Below are 27994 nucleotides of genomic sequence, written 5' to 3'. Positions count from 1 at the left end.
AATAGATACTACTGAGTAAGGGAGACACACTGGCATTACAGATAGTCCAGAAAGAAAGAGAATCCTTGAATTATTCTTGGATTGTTTTTTGTTTTCCTTTTTTGACTCAGTAGCTTATTTAGACACAAGTCATTGCTCGATCAAAACGTGGAAAAGGAAGAAAAGTACTTAATATTTAATTTTTCTTTACCTTTTAAAATCTTTAAATTGATAAAATTTTAAATAGTAGAGCGGCATTACAGGCCACTCCCTTTACACTCTATTCTAAGGCAGGAATCTTTGTGCATTCTTCACATATGATGTCTACCTTCTGCTTGCAAAATGCTAGGCAGGGAACTCTTTCTGTAATAATGCCCATTTTGGACTTTTCTCATTGTTAAAATTTCTTTTGTTCTTACCCCAATTTACTAATCTATAGGGTCCGCCTGTTTTTTTTAACCCTGGATGCAACATGCAATTCCTATTTCTCTTCTACATGATAGCTCATAAATTAATTGAAAAGATATACATATACTGTCTATGCTTTCAGGTAAAATGGTTCCATTTACTCCCTTGGTCTTTAAATTAGGTAGTCTGCAGTTCTCTCATCCACCAAGATCTACACAAGGTATGCTGTTCTTTCATCAATGTTCTGTGTGACATTGTGGCCCCAAATCTAGACTAAATACTTCTATTAGAGTCTGAATGGATATGTGGAAAACATACTGAGTGGTTTTCTCTGACCAGATATTCTTTTTATAAAGAACACTCTGCATCACTAAAATGCCATATCTTTAGGAGACAGAGGCCTAATGTTACAGTTTCTAATATAATGTTTAAAGTTACTTAATTGTATGTAAATTTGTTGTATAAGAATGAATGAATTATATCCTCTAGTTCATAGCACTTTATCATCATTGGTCCATGTTAGTGCATCCATGTTTTGTCTGCATGCGTTTTTAATTTTTCTGAATGGTATTGTCTGTGTATCTCCTTTCTTTTTCCCTTTTCTTTTTCTTACTCAGTACTATTTTTTTTTTTAAGATCTCTGTGTCTAGGTGGATATTCAGCCCATTGCTTCTAACCACTGCATAGAACTGTGGGAATGTGTATTTATGCAAATTTACCTCTCTGCTCTCCCAGTGATGGATATGCTAAGTGCCTGCAATGTTCTGAAATAGCAAATTATACTGGAATAAACTTCCTTAACCCTGTGTTAGAATTTTGGGATTGCTGGACCATGAGGTGTAAATATACTAAACTTGACTAAACAATGCCAGACTACTCCTTAGTATGGCAACAGACAAGATTCTCATGCATGAAAGCCTCTGTACCTGTACATCCTCACCACCATTTGGTGTTTTTCAGGTTTGTAATTTTTGCCAGGTTAAAGAGATAGCATGTTGATATTACACCGTTGTTTTATTTTTCATGTTCTAATGACTAATGAATGTGAGTATATTTCTATGTTGTTAGTGTCCTTTTTAAGTTCCCCCTTCTGTATAATGCTTATTCATGTCATTTTAATTTTTTCCTCAGTATCATTGAGGTATAATTGATAAATAAAAATTGTATTTAAGGTGTACAATTTGATGTTCTGATATATGTATACATTGGAGTTCCTATCTTTTTTTGTTGGCTTGTAGGAATTCTTGAAATCTTTTGAATACTATAGTTTTTACACATTGCAAGTATATTCCATCAGTGTATCATATGTCTTTTTTTGTCCATTCATAATTATTTTGGATGATGATTTGTGTTTTTAAAATTTTGTTTAAAATTTTCTTCTTTACCAATCTCAGTGACAACATTTTTCTTTATGTTTTCTATTAACTTGATAGATTTTAAATCCAGGGGGTCCAAATTTGTATGCAATCTTGCAAGCCAGTTTTATTTTGTTCCACAAAATGAGCCGCTTCCCTTACACTATTTAAGAACAAATCATCTTTTCCATTTTGAATTAAATAATATGTTAAATTTCCAGGTATACTTTCATTTATCTCTGAGTACTTTTTTGATCCATTGATCCATTTGTCTGTTCTTGTGCTAATGTATGACTTTTATTACTATGACCTAATAGTTTATCTTCATACCTGGTTGAAAAATTCTCCCCTCATTATTTTTTTTTATGTATTTGTCTTAGAGGCATCTGTGGTCTTTTATTTTTCATATAAATTGTAAGTATATTTATCAAAACATCCAGCTGGAAATGAGTGGGATTGGATTGAATTTATACATTAATTAAGGAGAATTGACATTAGTATTCTATTAAGTTGTCCTCTTTAAGGAAATGAGATCTCTCTCCTTTTATTCAGACCATACTTTCGTCCTTAGTTTAAAATTTTTTATATAGTGATTAAACACTATTTTAAATCTAATTTTAAAATAAACGTATTTAAGTCTATAATTTTAAATCTACTTTTTTTTGGTTGCATTTCATAAATTTTGGCACATACTCTTTTTATCATTTAATTATAAATATTTCTTTATTTCCTTCATGATATACTATATATCCAAATAGTAATATAAACACAGTATCAAATATATAATCATATTATTTCCAAATATATGCTACTTTACAACTCCTATTTTATTTTTAATTTTTACACTTATTGCATTAAAGTTGGAAACCATAGTTGATAATAACTTTTTGCAATTTATTGAGATTGACTTTATAGTCAAATACATGATCTATTTTTGTAAATCATCTTCGTGGTGTCTGGTGTCTGATTCCTGTATGTGTAATATTGTGTGGGGAGTATGTGTGAGAAGACACACAGTCAGTTCCTATTATGTTCTATAAAGTCACTACGAACACTGAATTAGTGAATAGGGAACCATTTTTCCCAGGAGAATTACAGGGTTATCTTTCTGCAAGCCTCTGGTCACAATATTTTCATCAACTGATCAATACATAACTTTATTTTGTGTGTGTTTCTGTTTAAAGACACCTTATTTAGTATATGTTGTTGATTCATTGACATTGAACTCAGGCTAACAGCACTGTAACTCATGCCTCAATGACGCTTATCTCCATAAAGCACAGTACAGGCTTCGTGTGCTGCCGAACACTACAAAGCACTTCAGCAGTACACTTGGAGACCATTTTAAACAGCAAAATCACCAAGAAAAAGCACAGAAGTAGCAAAATACGGCATTAAATAGACTGTGAAAGGGACACTTGTTTACACTATGAGAGCTGATACAAGAAGGCAGAGTGTGGCCTGGTTTGACCTCAGCTAGGAACGTGTGCATCAGGACACTCAATTTTTTTTTACCACGCTGCACATGTCTGCAAATGACCAAGAACATGCTGCTGACTTGGGAGATTATGAATAAATTTTAAGAAGTAGGCAAATTCACAAATACAGAACTCACAAATAATGAGGATTAATTGTATATAGAAATTTTGTCCATAAAAATATATACCTTTCTCTCTCTCTCTTTGTGTATATATATATATATGTGTGACATGTATGTGTGTGTACATATTATATATATGCTTTTATAGAAAATATATATTAATATGTGTATGGCTATATATAATAGTTTGTGTTCATTAATTATATTTTTCAGTCTTTCTTGGTTGGAATTTATCAACTCTGGAGGCTTGGTGGAGTTGCTAACAGGAGTTACTGCTCCAGGGTGGCTGATGAATCTCCTCATTCCAGCTGAACTTGGCAGTGTGCTGTCATCGTTCCTGACTTAAGCTGCTTGATGCTGATTTCCACTGCAACGAGGCAAAAAACGATTGTCTCGTGGCAATGTGGGGGAGATGTCAGAGTAGAACATAAAACACTTTCCTCTAACCTACTCTCACATGATAGACTTCCTCTGACTTGGATCCACTTGAAGTTGCAGCATCTACCTCACCCTACACACAAGTTAAGCCTCTTCAGGAATCAATCTGTTTCTCTTTCCACCTCTCTCTCCTGGCCCGGGGAATTATGATTCCCTCTTACATGTATAATTTCTCCAGGCTGTTTTTTGGAGAGGTTTGGGGCTGGACAGGGGGAGTGCACAGAATATGTTCATATACATTAATGTTCATAAATTAAGTAAATAAGTAAAGTCCTCAAGGTAGATCGTTCCATTTAACTGTGGAGGTTTCTAGGTGTGTGCTAAGGGCTTGGCAGCAGTGATTAAAGGGAGACCTGTAGCTAGCCACTATTACTGAAAAATGAACATCACTTTAGTAACCAATTGAGGAGCCAGTAATGACAAGGAGGGAAGAAGAAATAAGCTGGACAGCTAGGTATAGTCTGAGAGCAGAATCAGAACCATGTAGAGGGCGACATCATAAACTCCTTCATGATCACAAGCATCAACTGGGATTGCTCTTGGGGTTGTGGGTTGGGGAGAACTACATTTTGTCAGAGCTTACTTCCAATCCTCTGAAATATCTGTGCCTATAGCTTTCCTTACCATTTTACTTCTTCAATTACTCAAAATGCTGATGTTGTTATTGGTGAATCTTTTTTTTTTTTTTTTCTGGTATTGATGACACTGCTTCTTCCTCTAGTCCAATCTAACTCAGCCTAATTCTTCCAAGATTATGTGGTTTGAGCCATTAGATTATCCTAAGAGGACAGAGACCCATGTCAGAGAATCCTGGTGCCTAACCAGGACTGGTTAATTTCTATATAATGTTGCTGTTGTTTACCGGAATATTTTTACCCACTAGATGAGCAATATAATCTCTTTCACTGACAACAAACACAAATGCATCTGCTGGTAATGCCATTTTTTTAGCCTATTTTTCCCTCAAGATAGCTGCCGGCAAATGTAACTTTTTTTTATTACTTGGATCAAGTAAAAATTTGTATAAGTTATTACAATATCAACTTATCAATAGTACAATATTTTTCTTTAGTTAGATGTGTTTTTCTCTTAAAAATGCAGCCTTCACTTAGCATAATTTGAATGTGCACATGGAACAAGAACTTCTGACTGTTTTTAGCAATTTTATTAGAGTTGTCCCCCAAAATATATAGTGCCAGACAAACTACTACTGTTTTGAAGAGCTTTTTGTCTCTAAAATGACAAGAACTTTGGAGAATTAATTTAAGAATCTTCAAAAACAGCAGTAGCAATTGCACTACTTGAAACTTGGATTCAATTCCAGTTAGGTTCAATTTTAACTCTTCCTGCAACACTGAAAATCTGCATCCCATCTACCACATTTTGCATGACTTAATGAAACATAAATCCTCTGAGGGTGGGATGGTCAGATTGTATGAGCAGAATCATCTTTTCACATGCATCTTTAACTGCAAAACGAAAGGACATTGTAATCTAAATATTGTCTTTAAAAATTTACCAATTTGTTGCAACCACAAATTTAGGTGGTGGCAGTAGAATGATTTGAGCTACTCTACAAGGATAAAAGCAACCTGAATATGGAGCAGTTATTCTGTGAAATATTTTGGATGGAATCATTTGAACGAAGGGCCTTTTTATTTTTTATTTTTCCAAAACAATGCCTCAAATTCCTGCAACTTATATTTTCTCAAGTACTGCTTACTCCATTATTGAGCCATTTCTAATGCCTGTATGAAAAAAAAGTTTACTTTACTTTTGTAGCCAAAAAACTGCTTTTCATCTGTGCAGCAAGTTGAGCTTTTGTATTTATTTTTTCAGGGCAAGAAATCACGATAATTTAAATTCTGAATTCATGGAATTGGACTTAAAAAACAATTGAGTTTTGGAGCTTCTAGCAGTAGAATCAACTGGGAGGACCCAATTTCATCCAATTTGTAGCTTGATTTCATCCAGCAAGACATACTTAAGCATAAAGACCTAAAAGTGGTAGGTGTTGTATTGAAATAGCATCACACTTAGGGTGCAATGAGGCATAAAGTAGTGCTGAATGCTTTACATTCACTAACACGACATTATTCCAGCATGACACACAATCCAAAGCTTTTGCAATTACAGCTGTGACCCCGAATTAGATTTTAAAACATATATATATGTATATGCATTTTGAAATTTTCCCTTCATTTTGTCTGCTAATAGTTTAGAAATGCAAATGCTGGTAGCTTCTTAAAATAACTCTGTTGACACAGAATACCATCCTTCCCCTCAGCTGACTTTTCTTTGGACAAAGTCTGATCTTCTTGGGGATGGGTAGGACTGAAGCTTGGGTTTTAGGAAATGGAGCTTGGGGGCCAAGACCCTGCTTCTGTTCTAGTGAAGCTCCACCGCTTACCTGAAATAATTAAATTGTTTTCTTATTATTTATTTTTCTTTCATATATACATGAATAAAAAGCACGACTCAATAAGGTTTTAAAGTTAACAGTGACAGTGACGGGGGGCTGCTACATGTTCCCTCTTTGTCTCCTGTGTCAGGATGAAGTCACCTCCAGGCTGTAATTCCGAGTGTCATGAGCTCAGAGTGGCACCTGAACATTGTCTCTGGGCTTGTGGAAACATTTCTTTTCCCTTAGAAGGTGCTTTACATCACTGGAGGCCTCAGACAAGGGAAAACCTTTCCATTTCCATTTGCTGCATCCCCACAGTACTGGGCCACAAAAGGCTTGGATTGACATGCATATCGTAGAAATATGCCCGATGCGTGAGCATTTCATCTGTGCCTTATGTCCCACAGCTTCCTGCCTCCCTTATAAGATTATATAATCACTTATCTTTTCTATTTTTAAAGCAGATTAATTTGATTTAGTGGAAAGGGGACAAGGGAGAAAAGAAAGGAATAATGGGAAAAAGCCAATATTATTTCATTCAAAGCAGTTTGGTTTAGAGTCATTTTAATAGGTCTGGAAAATTAGAATTGGAAAAAGAAAATCAGTTGTGATGCTATATTCTAGTTTGGAAGGGAGCATAAATCCACACTGGCACAGACTTCCTAGTGCTAGATAATTAGGACTGCTTTGTTCTCATGTGGGAGAAGCAGGGGACTCATCAGTTTCTTAAATCTATTATTATTATTAACAATGTTGTGAATACCAAGAATTCTCTTAGGAATACGAGATGTTCACAGGATGCATCCATCATGTGAGTAAAGTGTAAGCAGCAGGTCTACCTCTTGGGTTGTAGCAAAGGCCTCTGTCCTAGCAATGCACAGCCACATTAGTTTTTGCCCACCCCCCTCCTATAGGCTAAACACCAGATAAACTCCCTTTATCATCTTTCTTCATAAATATTTCTGAAAATTTTATCCTCAAACATTCTGAAATAGTAACATAGTGGCAATCTATAGCTTGGGTTTTTATGCAATCTAAAGCTATAGGAAACTTTTGATTTTTAATAGTTTCCTTTTTGTTTCTTTTGTCTATTTTATTTCATTAATATCAAACAAAAACTAAGGTTGAGAGTCTGAGAATATGAAAAAAATAAATTTATGGAGGGTATGGAAAATTTAAGTGGTCAAGGTGAAAGGAAAATTCTAGGATAACTAAAAAGAGAGGAAAAAAGACTAGATCAGTATGTTTGGAAAAATTACATTCTAATACACTAGGAAGCTGGTCAAAGGGATTTTGAAAACAAAATGAGAGAAAGAGTTCTGGAATCATAGGAGTAAATGAAGGGATAGTAGAATGGCCCTCTAGAAATTAACAGAAAGGGAAATGGAGAGAAACACATATGATTTCTAGAAAGATATAACTTTTAGTGAGGCAAGTACTTGATTATCAAAGAGGAAAAGAGGGATTGTATAAAATACTGTGGGAAGCTGAAGATTAAAGTTTGGAAAATGTCAAAGAAAAATTGCACTGGACAGAGTTTAATAGGAAGGATGACTTTATTGAAAACTATTGCAATAGATGTCAAGACTATTTAAGAAACTGACGAGTACTGGAGGATGTTGAGGGAGGGTGGTCATTGTGATTAGGTCATCTGTGTGTTGCTTGTGAAGTTAGCCTCCTACCGTCCTACAGAGACTGAGAGATAGGGGCACTATTTTGATGATTATATTTCAGAGATGGCTCCCAGTGAATGTCCTTGAGAAAGACATTCGTGGGTTATAAAACTGGCAAGTGGCAGGGAGAAGATTTATACCTAAAAAAGGGCAAAGAAATAATTTACAATTGCAAATTTTCTAAGGAAAAAGATGTCAGGGGCCTATAGTCAAGTGCATAAGGTCTAGTCAAGCTGAGGGACCTTTAAAGCTACTGTCTTGGTCAAAAAATACCAAAATTGCCAGTGCAATGGCTCAAGATTCTAATCCTGGCATTTTGGAAAGCTGAGATGGGAGAATCGATTGAGCCCTGGAGCCTGAGGCCAGCTTGGGCAACATAGAAAGTCCTCATCTCTACAAAAACTAAAAAAAAAAAAAAAATTAGCTGGTAATGTAGGTGCATGCTTGTAGTCCCAGCTACTTGGGAGGCTGATCTGGGAGGATCACTTGAGCCCAGGAGGTCGAGGCTGTAATGAGCCGTGATTGCACTACTGCACTCCACCCTAGTGACAGAGTGAGACCCTGTCTCAAAAAAGTAAACAAAACAAAGCAAAAAACTAAAAATGGAACACCAAAAACACCAAAATTTTGACTATAAGGGGATTTTCAGACCTAATTTTTCTTACATAAAGTGGAAATGTATAAAACTACTCCATAAAATTGTTCTAGGATTTTAAAAAACTTATATGCATAGGACACTTAGAACACTACCTGGAATATAAGAAATGCTGACTAAAAGTCATTTTTTGTTATTATTATTTCTAGTAATTATGGGAGGGGGAAGATAAAAGACATTAAGATTTAGAGATCCAACTCTATTAAATGTATCATTTGTGAATAATCTTTAAAAACAAGGTAGAAATAAATGGTCAATAAAAGCTTTATTAAGATGGTTCATTAGTTGGGAGGAATTTTGAATTACAGCCAGCATAATGCACTACAGCCAATGTCTACTCCCCACCCCTAATTTTTACATTTATGAATATTTACTGTTTGCATACAGATACAAAGGCATAAACAAACAAAGCTTAATACCTGTCTTCAACTAATTCTAAGGGAAATAAAGGTAGAGGACAATTACAATCCAATGTTGTAAAGGCAATGATATAAATGTACACAAAGTATTATTCTAATAATCAATGGTGAATTCGTTGGCTTTGAAATTTCCTGGATGATGGCTCTACTCTAGTTGATAGTAGAATTGTATAGGAAAGAATCATAGTGTTTCTCAGCAATCTGTAGAAGCTCGAATACTAGATTCAGTCTTGGATCCCCTGGGTCCAGCTTGGAATGCTATTTCAGGACCCAACATTTGGCAAATGGCCTCTTCATCCCCACAGGGATCATGGTTGGGTTTTACCAGGGGAATTATTAGAAGGGAAGAAATAGCCCCTGAGTTTGGTGCAGTGTTCCTCAATATTCCAATAAAATTGAATAAAATAAGATACATTTAATATTGCTACAGTGGAAGCAACTCACAGAGACTCACAACACAAACCTTCTGGACATTAAAATGGTGGAAAATCTGACAGAATGAGAGAAACCAGGAAAGAGAGTCAAAAGTGGATACTCCCTGTCTCAGTGGTAACACTAATAAATATTCCCTCTGACCAAGCCAATTTCCTAGGACTGGCACTGAAAACATTTCCTGAATGAAAGCCACATCTTTTCCTTCTGGTTTCATGGTAATAAGAACAAGGGAATCCACTGACTGTTCATCCTTTTTGGTATATTTTTGAATGAAGGCAAGTGTGGACATCCTCTCAACTATATTTGGAATAGCCTCTTCTCTCCTGAGCTACAGAAGGAAAAATGATGCTCACTAGGGAAACACATTCCTATGGCTATTTATCTGACACAACTTAATGGTGAAAAGACACAAATTTCCCTACCCTCAGTGTCTCTGAGCATTTGCAACTGACACACATGAAGGGAAAACCCAGAAATGCTACATCATCCAAAAAGAGGTAAAGAAGAGGCCATATTGGTCAAAGATCATGCACAGGAACCAAAAGATCAGTATCCTGTACCCCTGACTCCGTGCTTCATCTAAGCAAGTTTGGAGCCACTCAATACGTAGCCAAAGCTATCTAAGTAACAGTGGCCATGCTAACTCATTGATTCCTACCAAGGCTACTGTCCATCCTAATTAAAATAGCTCTCTAGTATTGACTGATCAGCAATTTATCACTAACACTATTATGCGTCTCTACACTATTATAGCAAGTGGAGATGGATTAGCCATACTTTATTATCCGCATAGGGTCACAGTGGGTGTTTTTGCAGACTTTTGGTCAGAATCTGCTCTAACAAAGGAACTTGGCCTTGAATCTTTCTCTTCTGGAAACAATTTAGACTCTTTCCCAGATCAGAGAACTCAGATTAAATGTCAAAAGCCTTTCATTTAACTACCCTTTGCATGATTTTGGCTTCATTCACCTATCTAAGCCATCCAAGGAAAAACAAAATGGCTTGGAGAATGGAAAGGCAAAAGAACCTAGGTGAATGATCTAGTTTTCTGAAATCTGCAAGTCTCTGAAGTCTATGCTTCAGCTTTAATTTTGGCTAACAAATGCTCCTTCTACATCCAAACTAGCACGGCCAAATAATTAATTGTAAAATATTGAATGAAACTTCAGCCATAAAAGGAGGCTTTAAAGAATATCTTTGAGAAGAAATAAAGGGGAGGCTTTGCCTTACCTTTGCCAGAATATTTAACTTTTGAATTTTTCTTATATCAAAAGCCAAACCTGCAAGCTTACTCTGATGCACCAACATTTGATGCACTGTGAAAGGGTACTTACGTGTGGAAAATTCCCATTTCAAGGACCTGGGTAACACTGGATTCACAAATCCATGAGCTTGAGGCTGTACACTCCAGGATAAAGTTTTCTTGTCCCACTTCTCCTTATTATTTTAGTGTATGCTAGTCTACATGAGCTTGTGTACACACGGATGCGCGTGCGTGCACACACACACACACACTGCAGAGCTAATCTGGACTTAGGAATGCAGAAGAGAAAAGTGTAGGCATGGCCAAACAAGACTAGAGAACACTTCATCACAGTTTGCTCCAAGATGTATTTTTGATCCTTTGCTTTTCATTAGAGTAGCCACAAATCCCCGCAAATTCATGTTAACATTGAAGCAGATAAAGAAGCAAAACAGGAGTGGGGTCCAAAGCAGATGCTCTTTTTTAGGCCAGGGGAATGTGACTGCCTGGTGTGTTGTAGGTAATCAAGCTGATTCATTTGGTATGCCCTGAAAATTGAAGTTTTGTTACATTCAAATGGATTCTAGTTATCTCCTTGATTTCTTTATTTCCTTAAACATAGGTGTTCATTGCTTATTCTTGTCAGTGTGTAGAATATTTTCCAGAAACATACTGTAGGTGTCTTTAAATCAATATGCGATAGATGACATGATACATTTTATCTTTCACATTTGGAACAAATAATAGTATCTATAGTTCTGTTCAGAACTTTTTTGTAAAGATAGTATTGTGGTATACAAAGGCAAATTATACCTCAAATATTTGTTTAAAGGTAAAAGTTACTTTATGCAATGGGATGATCAGTTTGGACTAGTTGCCATGGTACACTTAATATTGACTAGGCATCATTCACTTTAAGATTAATCTTCTAGTCCATTTTCATATATAGTTTACAATTCAAATAGTTATAGTTTGATCACTAATGTAAGCAATTATTTCTTTTTTATGGCAAATAGAGAGTGATGTTTCTATTTTAACATGTATAAATAGTGGATTTAAACATGGTAAGAAGAAAATGAATACAAAAGAATAAATGTTTCAAATGATGGAGGTTGTAAATAGTGATTTATCTCTCATAAGCTAAACAGAAATTTCATGGTGCAGAGACTGCTACACAAGCCAAAATTAAATATAACAACTCATATAATAGTAGCCTTATAATTTTTTCTCTGGAATAATGAAGGAAGTTTTCTGCCTTTTAAAAGTTAAAAATTTAGTTTGTCTATTTGTGTGCTTAAGTTGTTTGTAGTAACATCCTCTAATTATTATCTCACAAGAACCACCTCCTGCTGTATTTTGCTATGAGTCACAGCAACTTCAGAAACTGTCTAAAGTAACATAAGCAGTGGGAGCAAATGTCTACAAAATAAATTATGTTTGGGAATAATAATAATAATATAATAAACACACATTCTACCTCCCTTAAATGAAGAGACATTGAAATTGAATACACAATTATTTTAACAAGCTGCTATGCACACACAAAAAGAATCATTAAGTCACAGGAAGGGCTAATATTGATGGTAAGATTGCATTTATCTTTGTTATTTTTCAACACTTTCACTAGTGTAGGATGCTTAGGCAAGAACAATTTCAATGTAAAAGAGGTCGTGATATGTTGATGACGCAAACAGGATGATTTAGACTATTGTAAAGCACCTACCACTACTTTTCAAGTTTGTTGATGTAACACATGTGAGATTTGCTGGCATTGATACTCCCAACATTTCCATCTGCCTTCCAAACAGTAGCAAAAGAGTTTTTTTTTTTTCCTCCAATAAATAACTTCTCTTCTCATGTGAGTAATCTGAGCAAACAAGGTTTGGAACAAAGAACATACTTATTAACAAAAGGAAAAAAAGAGCAAGTATGTTCACTGAATGTTGTTTATCTTTAGCTGTATGCTCACAATGATAGTACTAGGATGTTTGCAATTGTTGCTTTACTTCACAGGATAATTGTCTATGTATAATAATGAATCATTTGTATTTATGAAAAGTCAATTTAAATTCTCATTATATGTTTTGGGTTAAATGACGTTTTACTGACAAGGATGCATGTTCATAATCGTTCCAGTGCAACAAAATTTTTCATTGAACTTTAATGAGGGACTACATAAAATGTCTTTATCATCAAGCAGTTAGTCAGACTACTAACCAGCTAGTCGATTAATTGGTTGTAGTGTAATGAAATAACAGGTTCACTATGAGATTAAAATATAGCTATTTTGAAATTGTTCCCAGATCGGGAGAATATGAGGCTAATTGATGGCTATATCCATTTTCTAGGGCTGCCATAACAAAATGTCACATGCTGGGTAGCTTAAACAACAGAAATGTATAGTCTTCCAGTTCTGGAGGATAGAGATCCAAGATTAGGATGTTAACAGTTTGGTTTCTTCTGAGGGCTCTCTCTTTGGCATACACATGGCTGCCTTCTAGATGTGTCCTCACATGGTCTCTCTGTCTGTATGAGTGCTTGTGTCCTAATCTCCCCTTCCTATACAGATACCAGTCAGACGGCATTAAGGCTAACCTTAATGACATCATTTTAACTTAATTACCTCTTTAAAGGCCCTGTCTCCAAATGCAGTCACATTGTGAGGTGGTGGGAATTACGACTTCAACATGAGAATTTTGTGAGGACACAATCCAGTCTCTTATGATTAATTCCTTTGCTAACTCTTATGGACTGAATGTTTGTACATCCTCAAAATTCATATGTTGAAATCCTAACCCCCAATGTGATGGTATTAGGAAGTGCAGCCTTTGGGAGATAATTAAGTCATGAGAGTGAAGTCCTTGTGAGTAGGATTTATACCTTTATAAGAAGAGAAAGGGGAGAGCTTGCACTCTCTCTCTCTCTGTTTTCTGACATGTGAGGTTACAATAAGAAAATATCTATAAACCAGGCAAAGAAAGGCCCTTTACTAAGAATTAGACCATGCTGGTACCCTAATCTCAGACTTCCAGCCTCCAGAACAATGATAAATAAATGTATGGTGTTGTTCAAGCCATCCAATCTATGGTAATTTTTTATAGCACCCTGAGCTAAGACATAAGCACAACTCTTGACTTCATGTTTCGTTGTTGATAATATAGACTTCATTTTCATACAAATTCATTAATATTAGCATTGTAGTAAATAACAAATGAAAAACAATTAGTAGGAAGATGAAAAGAACATTTATTCTACAACTGGGTAAGTTAGACTTTGACATTTTTACCAAAATTTTTGGAATTCCCACAATCATCTGTTTACCTGATTTCTGGTAAAAAATATTTACTGTAAAATTAACCTGACTTAAGTTAATTTTCCTTCCTTTTCAGATTCTCTTCTACATTTCCTAACAGTACTCTTGGGAAGATGAAAGGGCCTCTGGAGATTCTTTAAAAAAGGATTAGAAATGACTATTTGATAGCATTGAATTACAGTTTGAATGAGATTGAAATTTTCCTTCATTCCTGAAAACAAAAAATGCATATTGGAAGTATCATTTGTAGAATGATATATCTGGAAAATTCCAGAGCATAGATATACCATCTATGCTATTTATGAGGCTTCTAAAAACGAACTAGTAGCTATCTTTTGTGAAATTGTAATATGTTCGCTAATACAATTCTGCTCATCTTTAACAATTGCCAAAGCTTTCTCCAACTTCCCAAGCTTTCATCCATTACTGAAACACATCAAGTCAAGGGTAAAATCTGCCGTCTATTTAATAACACATAGCAATTTAGCATGCCTATCCCAGTCAGGAAGTGAAAGTGATATAAATACAAACATACATATTATGCCATGTGAAATTTCATCTAGTACAAATAGTAGCTTATAGCCGAAATGGAAATATTGTTCATTTCAGACTGCATGCTATTGAAACAGAGGACAAGCTACAGATTGAGTCAAAGGAGTTAGGTAAAGTAAACTATGGAGTTTGAACACTGCAAGAATTATTTTATACCTTTTGAAAAAGACTTCCTATGTTTTTTTGTATCCTGGATTGAGCAGAAAAATTTTGTTTCAACTGCTGCTATTCCACAAACAGTGACATTTTGTACTTCTAATTAAGAGGGCAAAATGTCACTCTTAAGTTAAATAATTGACTGCTGCCCTTTTTAGGAGCATTGTCTACTTTTCAATCCACTAAAACACATATTTGGTATGATTATTACATCTGGGATGGGTGGTGCAAAGTAGCAGATAATGGCTTTAGGATAAGAGTCTAACTTTAATCAAGATAGGATTTTTTCAGACCCATTGAAAATGTGTATTTGTTTGCATTAGCTTTGTTTTCTTTTATCCCAGGAGAAATTCTTTGATGTTTAGACATTCAAAGTTAAGAAAACATGAGAGAGATGAAAGTTATCTGAGAAAATAACAGGAGAAAAAAGAAATACAGTCTCTTGGAACTAAAAGTATATAAGGAACACTTCCTCTGGGATGAGAGAAGGTAAGGGTCCATCTCTTGCCTCTACTAGCTGCTATTTCTACATGTTTCCATTGGTAAAGGAGGTTGTGATGGTTAATACTGAGTGTCAGCTTGATTGGATTGAAAGATGCAAAGTATTGCTCCTGAGTGTGTCTGTGAGGGTGTTGCCAAAGGAGATTAATTAACATTTGAATCAGTGGACTGGGAGAGGCAAACCTACCCTCAATCTGGATGGACATCATCTAATCAGCTGCCAGCATAAAAGCAGGCATGGAAAGAGCACACTGGCTGAGTCTTCTGTCCTCCATCTTTCTCCTGTGCTGGATGCTTCCTGCCCTTGAACATCAGACTCCAAGTTCTACAGCTTTTGGACTCTTGGACTTACACCAGTGATCTGCTAGGGGCTCTTGGGCCTTCTGCCACAGACTGAAGGCTGTATTATTGGCTTTCCTACTTTTGAGGTTTTGGGATTCGGACTGGCTTCCTGGCTCCTCAGCTTGCAGACAGCCTATTGTGGGACTTCAACTTGTGATCCTGTGAGTCAATTCTCTGAATAAACTCCTCCATATATTCATCCATCCTATTAGTTCTATCCCTTTAGAGAACCCTGACTAATACAGAGGCCATCTCAGTGTTTCAACAAGCAGAACTTTACCACTCAGGAGAAAGACGCTTGAATGCATAATGGATTCCTGGAGATATTCAATGATCACTGAGGTGTGATTCCTCTTGCCTCTTCCTTTTGGGCAAGCTAACACATAAAGGCCTAGGAGGAAAACAACTGGCTTATCAGCAGTTCGTTTTCAAAGCTGTGAATCAAGAGCATATGCTGGTCATACCACGAAATTTAGTGACTTAGTAATTGTCGTAATTGCCACCCAAACTCTCCTCATCAAAAGAATGAGAACAAATACTTTTATTTAAAAATTTTGTTGAGAGCATATATTTCATGGTAATTAAATGGCTAATTTTTCTGTGCAAAAATGGCAAAATGTTGTGGTTTTAACCAAGTATATGGTAAATCCTATAAAGGGTGGTCATATATTTGGATGATTAAATGTAGCAAGTATTCAATAAATTGTGTTGAACAGATGAAAAATTCAAGTTTTTACTTTTCTCCTGTAGCAGTTTTTTACTCTTTAAAGCTGAATTTTATAGATATTTAACTAAACCTATTTTGACTATTTCATGTAAACAAGTCTCATATGTATATTAAGCTTAGGTGCTGGTATTTAATAGGACTAAATCTAAGAGGCAGTGTAAGAACATGAGTTTTGTAATCATACTGACTGATTTGCAACTCAGCTCTACAACCTTCTAGTTCAACAATATTTCAGTGTTTCAGATTTTCCACAGGTGTATAGTAGCAAACAATAACAATATCTGCCTCAAAAATATGGAAGGAATAAAGGCACAAATATATGCAATGCAATTAGAATGTTGCCTGGCACACTGAAAATATTAGCTTTTATTAGTACCCAAGTAGCCTGAAGCTGAACTCTTCTCTTGTACTTAGACCTATCATCCCTACTCTTGACTAGATGATTTCTTGGCTGCATCTGAGGGAATTTTAGGTCTTCACTCTAAAAGAGAGATGGAAGATCAAACATGATTTTCATTTAAATAATATAAGCACAGATTAATATTACACACTGCCGAGATACACCTAATGATTAGTCCCCAGGCTGATCCATCATCAGTAGTTTGTAGCTACTTTGTTCCTTACCCTAGAGTAAAGCTGAAGATACTTCTTTCTTTAACAAACTAGACATTAATTAAGCTAGGCAGGGGACTAGAAAGTATAATTGCTACTGTAAAACATAAAGAATGTTACAAATAGCAGTGAGCTTACTAATAAGGAAATAAAAAAATACAATTCCTCTTCCTAAAAGATAAAATAGAAAAGCATCTCTTTTGAAATAAAGGTACTTAAAGTTGTATTAGAAAAAAATTAGCAAAACTCTATTCTCCATTTCCAGATATTTGATTCTTAGAACAGAAGTAACTTTAGGGCAAAATTGGATCATATTCTCAGAAGCCAGGCACAGTAACAGTCATACACTAAAGTTGATACCTTAATTTTTCTTCAAATTACAAAGCATTATTATTATATTTTTATGTTACCTCCTGGGTATTCTATTAGTACTGCCCCTTTGTCTAATTTTCCTCTTTGCAATATCAGTTCATTTGCCTATGCTCACATCTTTAGTATTAACCTTGACCTCTTCCTTAATTCTTATATCGAATAAGTCACAAGCCTTTTCACTTTGACATCATAATAGCTCTAAATGAGCTACTTTTGTACATTTCCATATAGTATAGCATTATAGTTAAAAGCTGAGCCTTTAGAATTAAATGACCTGTATCTAAACTTCAATTCTACATGGGATCTTTGGTCTGTCTCTCATTTATAAAATGAAGATGAAAATATTACATACCTCAAAGAGTTCTTATTAATATTAACGTGGTAGTCCATGAAAGGGTCTTTGATACAGTGCCCACTGTGGAAGGCCTTAATAATTATGGCTATTATTATTCTTGTTGTTACCACTGGTGTTTCCATTGTCACTAGTCTAATCAGATCTCTACTGTTTCTTTTGTGGATCACAACAATAGTCTTTCCATCTTAAGTCTGTCATCACCAATTATTCTGTACTGTATTGTGAAATTAATCTGACTCCATAGTTCTTATCAGGTTACTCTCTACCCCCAAATGGCCAAATTACTTATCTTGGAACAATGCATCCTACACTCTGCCTCAACCTCTCTAACATTTTCTTGTTCTACTCCTATATATTACCTAATGTCGTAATTGAAGTGTATACCATTTTCTGAACATGCTAGATACCGTCCTGCTTTTAAAAATGCTTTCTGTGGCCAGGCATGGTGGCTCACGCCAGTAATCCCAGCACTTTGGGAGGCCGAAGTGGGTAGATTACGAGGTCAGGAGTTCAAGACCAGATTGGCCAACCTACTGAAACCGTGTCTCTACTAAAAATACAAAAATTAGCTAGGCATAGTGACATGTGCCTGTAGACCCAGCTACTTGGGAGACTGAGGCAGGAGAATCACTTGAACCCGGTAGGCGGAGGTTGTGGTGAACCAACATCGTGCCACTGCACTCCAGCCTGGGCAACAGAGCGAGACTCCATCTCAAAAAAAAAAAAAAAGAAAAGGAAAAAAAGAGATGCTGCCTTTTAACCACTGGCAATTGATAATAATAATTTTTTAATTCTTTAAATTAAAGAATTAAATACTATATCAAACAACACATCTTTCATTAAATCTTCTTTGAGTTCCAAGTCAGAAGGAATCCATTGTTGCTTTCATTAAATTGCTCTTCTATAATATTGTATACTTTCCTTGGGTTACTTATCTCTTTTCATGATGTGTTATATACTATAATTATGGTTGTGCTTGTCTTTTCTCCATGAGTGCACTGTAAACTTCAAAGGGGTGGATCCTATGTCCTAAACATATTTTGATCATGTAGATCAGCATTTACTAGAATGTAGAGAGTACAAATATAAATGCAGAGGGTACAAGATGTTTTCAGGTGGTGCAATTGGAACTTTAAATAACATCAAATCACAAAGTAAGAAATATATTATCTTTTAAAAATCCTATGGTACCTCAAGAAAGAGCTCACGATTGGGTGCTGTCTTTAAAACCTCCATTAAACATATAGTCTTCAGAACCTGCAGAAATCAATGTTTTCTAACCAGTGCTTTGTCTTGTATTCATTTCGTATGTTTCCAGTTAAGAAACTATGCTTACTAAATAAAAGTAGAGGTGGTATGGAGATTTGGCAAAAGTAACTGTAGATAGGTTGGAAATGGTCAGAGGTTGTTATGTGTCTCTATTGGAGTTTCTGCTAATAATGGGCACTGAGCAGGTTTTAGGTGATTTATTAATTCCATATGCCTCAAAAGAGAATTGTTGCAAAAGGTGCCACTAATTCTTATCTTTCCTTGCCAGTCAAAATGACCCAGTAGTCCCCACCATCATCTTTTTTACCAGATAAAATTTTCCAGAATGGTCTTCAAGTTACCATTTACAAGCGAATTGTTTTCATTTATCCTCTTCTACACAAAAACTCTGTTATTGCTGTCTTCTAGGAGACACACATACATTTATGTTAAAATGCTCAGGATTTTCTTTAGGCAATTTGCACAAACCCTGAGAAAAACTGAGAAATCTTATTTTCCTTTGCAAGGAGTTGATTGTAATGAGGTTATTTAACAACCTTATTGTTAAGCAGAAAATTAGAATTGCTACCAACTGAATTGTGTCCACCCTAAAATCCGTGTGTTGAAGCTCTAACTTCCCATATCATAGTATTTGGAGGTGGGGGCTTTTGGAAAGTAATTAGGGTTACATGAAGTTCAAGGGGGAAACCCTCATGATGAAATTAGAGCCCTTATAAGAAGAGATACCAGAGAGCTTGCTCTCCCTCCGCCATGTGAAGATACATCCAGAAAGATGGCCATTTGCCAGCCAGGAAGATAGCCCTTGCCAGAACCCAACAATGCTGGTACGCTGATCTTGGTTTTCTAGAGCCTAGACAGTAAGAAAATTATTTTTTGTTGTTTACAACACCAAACCTGTGATATGTTGTTAAGAAAGCCCAAGCAGACTAATACAGTTATATAACTTGTCACAACTGTATCAAAATGGGACTGGATGACATTCATAGACATGTCTAGGAGCAGGGAACGTCTCAGAGAATGCATTGCTGTTATGGCTCTTCTACTGCCACTTTTGGCAGCGGTGTACCTATTAGAAATGGTGCTGGCCATCCCTGAAAGCCTGGATAGAGGAAGTTAGTCAATGGCCTGAGGACAGCAGGCTAAGAAAAATATTTTCCTGTTCCCAAAAGAAGATAATGTAGCCTCTGAAAAAAATCTTTCTGTGCAAGCACCTAAAAGTACGATAGCACTTGAATGAGGTGAACATTTCTGCACCTAAATATCCACAATGTTATGGAAGACCTGAGTACAAAGAAACCAGTATGAATTCATCTTCTATTTTAAGACGTAAGTTGATACATCTAAGTGGATAAGGTAGTCTATTAAAAGGTGATTTGAACTTAAGTTTTGATGATTTTTCTAAATATTATTTATTTAAAAAATTTTCTTTTATAAGATAAGGAATGGTTGTGTAACATCTTAGAATTGTCCCTGTGTTTGACTTCATCAGTGCTTTGCCTGAGTCAGCCATGGTTCACCATGAAAACACCATGAGACACACCTGCATCACAGTCGATCATGATCTCTAGCAACTGATGATATCAAAGCAAAGACTGGGTCTTTGCTGATTATGTTTTCTTCCTGGCAGTTCCAGTGTCTTCTGTAGTGTCATTGAGCCCTCCACCATCCCATCACCTTTGTTTCTTTGTTAATCATATTCTGCCACCACCTGTTTTATTTAGAAAACACAAATAAATAAACAAGAGAAATTTAAAAATATGTAGTTTCAACATTGCTGTCAGTCCAGGAATTAAAAATATTTAGTCAAATGATTGATTATACATCTTCACCAATGTCAGATCTTCAAAAATCCTAATTTTAATAAATTATTTGGATAAAGAGAGAAAACAGACTATTTATGATAAGAAATCACATTTTTTCTGCATGAATATTACCATTGAAAGCAACAGACTTTTTAATGTATACGTATATCTACACATATATGTATACGTATACGTATACATATATGTATATGTATATATGTATACGTATACGTATACATATATGTATATGTATATATGTATATGTATATATATGTATTTAACATATGATTAGATTTTCAACTAAAATATAATTCTGGATAATGCACTTGAGAGATACAAAGTCCAAATTTGTGTGTTAGTTCTAGACATTTTTCCCCACTAAGAAATTTGTTAGAAACTTTTCCTCTAACACTTTGAGATCATAGAATGTGATACAAGAAACTGAAATAAGAAAGTCAGATTGAAGCTGGGAACGGTGCCTCACATCTATAATCCCAGCACTTTGGAAGGCCGAGGCTGGCGGATCACCTGAGGTCAAGAGTTCAAGATCAGTCTGGCCAACATGGTAAAACCCTGTCTCTACTAAAAATAGAAAAATAGTAGGGCGTGGTGGTGCATTCCTATAATCCCAGCAACTTGAGGCTGAGGTAGGAGAATCACTTTAACCTGAGAGGCAGCGGTTGCAGTGAAATCACGCCACTGCAGTCCAGCCCAGGTGACAGAGCAAGACTCTCCCTCAAAAATAAATAAATAAATAAATAAATAAGAATTAAAAATAAAAAAATAGAAAGTCAGATTGAACTATGCTTATTTTTACCTTTTTCTTATTTATGAGAATTAAGGAGAATGGGTACACACAAGAAAACAGACTAAGTTATTACCAAGATCCATAAACTCAGACTCCAAATGCCAATTGACAGAAAATAATGTGTGATGTTCAAAAAATGGAAATTTATTTGTTTGTTTAAGTTTGAGATGGAGTCTTGCTCTGTCACCCAGGCTGGAGTGCGATGGTGTGACCCTGGTTCACTGCAGCCTCCACCTCCCAGGTTCAAGGGATCCTCCCATCTCAGCCTCCTGAGCATCTCAGCCTCCTGAGTAGCTGGGACTACAAGTGCACACCACCATGCCCGGCTAATTTTTTGTATTTTTGGTAGAGATCAGGTTTCACCATATCGCTCAGAGTGGTCTTGAACTCTTGACCTCAAGTGATCCGCCTGCCTTGGCCTGCCAAATTGCTGGGATTACAAGCATGAGCCATTGCACCCAGCCTGCAAATTTATTTCTGATGCAAAAAAGTTAAGTCTTATAGGAGTCACTTGTTTGTAAAAATGCATCATGTGACAGGTGCTACACCAAAGAAGACAATCTTTGGAATCTCACAGAGTTTTGGAAGCATTTATTTGATGAGCAATGAAGTAATATTAACCAAAGCAGAAACACTGTTTAAAGGCAATCATCTCTCCTAAGATTATAAAGACAGGTTTAAATGGCATACTATGCCAGTCTGGCAGGAAAGGAATGTAGAATCTAAATTATTAATATCTTTTGTCCACAAGCAACATTTAAGAACTGATAATTGGTATATTAAGCCCTTGTTAGTTTTTCTTTTTTATATTGACAGATTCTAATTAATGGGACTGTAGAAGCTTCATTTTATTCACAAAATTAATTTGGCTCAAGATTCAAGGAAATACCTGTATACCTTTACTTTTACAATGCTTAGGGTCACACATATCAACAAGAGCATCCCATGTATTTTTCAATGGACAATATTATTCCACCAAACCAGGAATGGCAAAAATGTTTTGCCACAGAATATTCCCTAAGGAGTGGCTAAATTTGAAGACACTCTATCTAAATTTACATTAGTGTTTTCAAATTACAGGAGGCTTGCTAATAGTTATGTTCATTAATTGTATTCGTTTGGTTCATTAATTTTATGTTGTTGACTTCAAAACTGACACTGTACTTCCAGCCTGAAGATTATGTCTTCCTTTGCAATTTTTTTTTCATTATCACAACAGGTCTAAATTAGATTAAGCTACATTCATGGCATATACACAAAATTAATAAATAAAGTTTGTCTTTTATGAATGAACTGAAAAGTTTACCAACGAAGAATAGGAACTGAAAATTCTTCTACTGGGAAATACTTTGCCCTCTTTTTAATGAGGTGAAGACCCGGAGCAATAAGACTTATGTTTGATAACAATCATATTCACATCAAATAAGATTGTGTGACTATCAAACAATATTATAATCAAAGGATCATGTTTTATGCACCAGGGGATGAGGTTAGGGCAAGTTAGAGAAATCATCAGTCAAGAGAATACTTTGCTAAAGATCGAGATCTTTTGGGCACACAGTATTATTTTCTTTGTGTCCTTTTCAAGCCTGTATCTATCTATAGAGAAAAAAATAGATATCTCCCTCATAAGACAATGACAGAAATAGTCTATGGATATGCATCTATGTCCAATCAGCAACAATATGCATAGTAATGTGTCGCACAGTTTGTGTAATGAAGTTCCCAGCGTGCAGTCTGGAAAGGTATCCTCCAGTGTGTAGGGTGATTTATTTCCTCTGTCGAGAGGCAGGACAGCCAGGACTTGTCCTTCCCTACTCTACCTGCAAGAATACTCTGTCATCTTGGGAAGTGGTAATGGGTTCTGCAAGTGCTGAACAGAGCCACTGTTTTGAACCCTTCATTTAGCTGGGCTATTTCCCATCCCTTTTAATTCTCTGACTGGAGCATTAATGGGGATTTCTTTAAAATCAAACCAATCTATAGTAGGACTACCATTTAGTACTAGTGCCTTGAAAGCAATATTTAGAATGATGAATAAAAACACTTTTGCTATGGTTAAAAAGTATAGGAAAAATGAGAAAGCAAAGCATCATATATACTTTACAACATTCTCTGTAGTAGGGGTGAGAAGAAACAAGAAGAGTGTATGCTTCCCAAAGCTGTTGAAGTCTGTTGTATTTATGGCAGCCATTATTTCCGGTGCTAAAATGTAGCTATCAACTAAACAGTTTTTCTTGGCCCTGTTTATTAGATTTTGATCTTGAATTTTAATTTCCTTTTCATCTTTTTGGATTATATGAAAGTTTATCCAACAACAGCTATTTTCTTTAAAAGACTGCATATTTTAGTCTAAGTAAAACTTTTATTTGGGGAACTTACAAGAGGAAATAATTCCTGATTTTTCAATAGATGAAAACCTTTGTGCTGAAAGGCTAATATGATGGAAAACAATTATTTTTCAAGAGAAATATAGAAATTATCTTAACATCCAAATCAAGTATTTCTGATGAAATTTTTAAGAGACTTCTGTCTATGATGCCTGTTTTAGGCATTTATATGACCAAATCCATTGAAGTACAATGTCACAATTAAGATCTTGGGACAGCATGTGTTTGGGTTTAGAATCATGTGGGTCAACAGCACTACTTCTTACTAGCTGCATGACCTTCGACAAGTTGGTTGAATGTCAGATTTCTTTATCTCTTAAAATTGAGAATGATAATCTCTTGGTTATTGTAATCCAAAAGGTTTTACGAAGTTAAATGAATTAATTTTGTCGAAGTTTTGGTACAGCAACTGGCACCTAGCGAGTATATATGATATGCACACTACATTCAAGAATGAAGCATGTTGATGTCACTTCTAAATTCTGTGGGACAGCAATTCTATATTTTTCCACCTGGGCCACTAGAATGGTTTGCTCTCTATCAGTTCAGATTCTAGTTCCTGAGTTCTACATTGCTGTTATGGATGTATTTCTCTAATGTCCTTTTAGACATTTCAGGTAAGTATCTTATTTTGTCTTCAACAATGACTTATAGCTTACCATGAAGTGCTTGGTAGGATATTGTTTCAGAGACCAAATCAACTCCTCCCATTTGGACAGTGATATTGATCTAGGCATTGTCTTTGAATTATAGCGATTTTTTTCCAGTGGCCTCTTACATCTATGCTTATTAAATCATTTTAAGCGTAAAGGGAGGAGGAAGAGCTGAGGGCAGTAAGCAAGATTTACTAAAATTTCTATTGACAGGAACCAGTGTTACTCTAAAATTAAAAATCTTAATATCAAGAGTAGTTTCCTTTATTCTTCAGAACCTATTCTGCCTTTCTCTCTATCCTTTCATTCAGTTCTTACTTTGGCTAGGACTTTTCACACATTTACTAAGTTAATCCTCACAATAGCCATGTAAGTGTTGGTTATTAATCCTGTTTTACGGGTAATGTCTTTTTGAGAGGTTAAGTAACTTTCCCAAGGTCCAAACAGTGATTAGGGAAGAACCAAAAATTAGACTCAGTCTTGCCTTCCTCCATGCCTGTCCTCTTCATGACATAGGTTGAAAAATATTTCTATTTCTTATCTATATTTATTTTAGTTGAAAATATTTTGAATAATCTTTCAATTGGGCTTTCTTAAAAATGTCAATATTATTAATTAAATCTTCCAGTCATGTCTTGTCTACATTACTGACTTTCAGGAGAATGCAATTTCTGTGACAGAGCAAATTCGAATTTGGGTCAAATTATTCTATTTATGGTGAAGAGAGATTAAGAACCTGCATTATTAGCAAATCAAACATTGAGATTAGGATCTAGAAGATCAGAATCAGGTTGTAAGGTCAAAAATGAGATGTAAAATATTAATCAAGCTGTCATATTAAAATAAGGGACCTGATAGGATAGGGCGAGGCTGCTTCCTAGATCAGGAAAATCAGTGATTACAATCAAGAAGACGAAGGAAAATATTTATAGATATCAGGTTCTCACCTGAAGGTATAGCAGGGAGAGAGAATGCTTGAAAAAGCTATGTAACTTTTCTGACCCTTAGTTTTCTCATATTCAATTATGGATTCACAGCAGTCCCCTCTTATCCACAGTGGGTACGTTCCAAGACCCCTAGTGGATGCCTGAATCTGCAGATAGTACTGAACTCTATATATACTATGTTATGGGGGTTTTCTATTTTTATTATTTTTCTTGTTTATTTTATACTATTTTGTTTAATGTGATAACCCAGACAGCTACTAAGTGACTAACTGCAGGTACCATATACAGTGTGAATACAGTGAGATGATTCACTTTCCAGTTGGGATGGAGTGGGAAGTCTTGTGATGATGAGAGATTTCATTATGTTACTCAAAACAGCTGACAATTTAAGATTTGTGAATTATTTATTTCTGGAATTTTCCATTTAGTATTTCGGGGTCACAGTTCACCACAGGTAAATCAAACCACAGAAAGTGCAACTTCAGATAAGGGGGAGCTACTTTAACTCTTTTCCATTAGTTGTGAGGATTAGACAAGCTGCACGGGGTATGTCTAACACAGTTCCTGGTACGTGGCTGCAACCTACAGAATGTCCACAGTAAGGAAAGAACACCTGAGGGTTTCGAATATTTGGTTGTGACCTTGACTCCACAGCTTAAGATTTTCTATAAAATAGATTCCTCAAACACCAAAGTGTTCTGCTCAACACAGACTGACGTGGACATTCATGGGTCACATCTTCCAGTTCCCCATGAGTGTCCCCATGAGTGTTAATGGTTTCTACATGAATAAAGTTTAAAACTTTAAAAAATGGGATATGCATAAAATGAATACATGCCTTATATATTTTTATTTTCAAAGTTAGATTAATAATGTTGTGGATTCACAAGAAAGTGAAATTTACTTTTCAGGCTGCAATTTCAAGTAAACACGTTTTTAGGAAACTACAAAATGGCAAATATTACTTAACATTTTACACATTGAACACAACTCCTGTTTTTGATACCTGGGGGATATGTTTGTGCCAGATTTAGATGATAGGCAAATAAAATTATATCAAAGAATATTGGCTGAGCATTTCAAAAAAAAAAAAAAAAACCAGCAATAATCCTCATGCTGGTCACTGAACATCTAATATAAACCTAAGTTTAAAAATCCAGTGTGTTCAAACTCATTCAAACCTCTTTTTCTCTCCAAATAACCAAACAGCTAGATTTAATGTCGTCAATATTTTATAGTTCCACTTTTCTTTCAAGTGTTGGTGATGGAAGCATCAGAGGCAAAGAGGGTATAAAGGGAAAGAAGAGCCCTGGTAGTCAGGAATCATCTTTCTAAAACACATCTAGTCACTTTATTTCGGTGCTCAAATCCCATCAGTATCTTCATTACCTATATATAAAACCCAGATTCTTTGCCTAGTAGATCAGGTTTTTCATGACCTCTTCCACCATATGTACTCTCACTCTTTTCTTTTTTCTTTTTTTTTTTTTGAGATGGAGTTTCACTCTTGTTGCCCAGGCTGGAGTGCAATGGCGCAATCTCCCCTCACTGCAACCTCCACCTCCTGGGTTCAAGCAAATCTGTTGCCTCAGCCTCCCGAGTACCTGGGATTACAGGCATGCACCACCACGCCTGGCTAATTTTTTGTATTTAGTAGAGATGGGCTTTCACCATGTTGGTCAGGCCGGTATCAAACTCCTGACCTCAGGTGATCCACCCGCCTCAGCCTCCCAAAATGCTGGGATTACAGGCATGAACCATCGCGCCCAGCCTACTCTGAATTTTACAAGTGAACTTGAAAAGCAGATTTACTCAAATAACTCCTAAATGGCCATGCTTTGCTTTGTATATGTCACTCCTGTGTTGAAATGCCCTTTCCCATCTGGTGTTGCTTAAAGAACTTCTGCTCACACTTGAAGACATAACTCTAGTGTGACATTCTTTGTGAGGATTTCTTTAACTGTCCCCTACATGGTTTACCATTTAGCAAAACTGTGTTACTCTTATTTGTTTCTGATGCCTCAATTAGCAAATTAATTGCTTGAAAGTGAGAATTCTAGCTCACTGCCTAGCTTCATAGTGGATCTCCTTATCCTCAAATTCTAGCTCACTGCGTAGCTTCACAGTGGATCTCACAAGGTACTGTGTTGAATAAATAAATTACGGAATGCTCCCATGAGGCAATTCCATGGTTCAGTCTCGAGTTCTGCCTGGAATGTAGGGAATAAGGAGCATGGTAGTTTCTATTGGCTCTTAGAGGATTTTAAGTTCCTTAAACATAGGATCCCAGAAATTTTCAAAAATATTAACATAATAAAAATATGAGGTCACATTTTTAATGGTGATAATAATATCTATTTCCATTTAAAGTTTTAAATAGATAAAACTGTTAGGCAAATAATTTCCCCCTTTGAAATAGAGTAATGTGAACAGTTTCTAAAAGGTATCAACTAAGTTGTGAGTGGTGTCATGACTCAATCATTCCACTTGTTAATCAACCAAAAACTCCTAGAAATTGTGATCGTTGACCGTTATATAATTTCAGATGTTTATTCTTAGTCATATAATATTTCTTTTTTTAGCAGA

This window comes from Pongo abelii, chromosome 4 (genome assembly GCF_028885655.2).
Source record: "Pongo abelii isolate AG06213 chromosome 4, NHGRI_mPonAbe1-v2.0_pri, whole genome shotgun sequence".
Taxonomy (NCBI): Eukaryota; Metazoa; Chordata; class Mammalia; order Primates; family Hominidae; genus Pongo; species Pongo abelii.
This window is presented reverse-complemented; position numbering follows the sequence as displayed.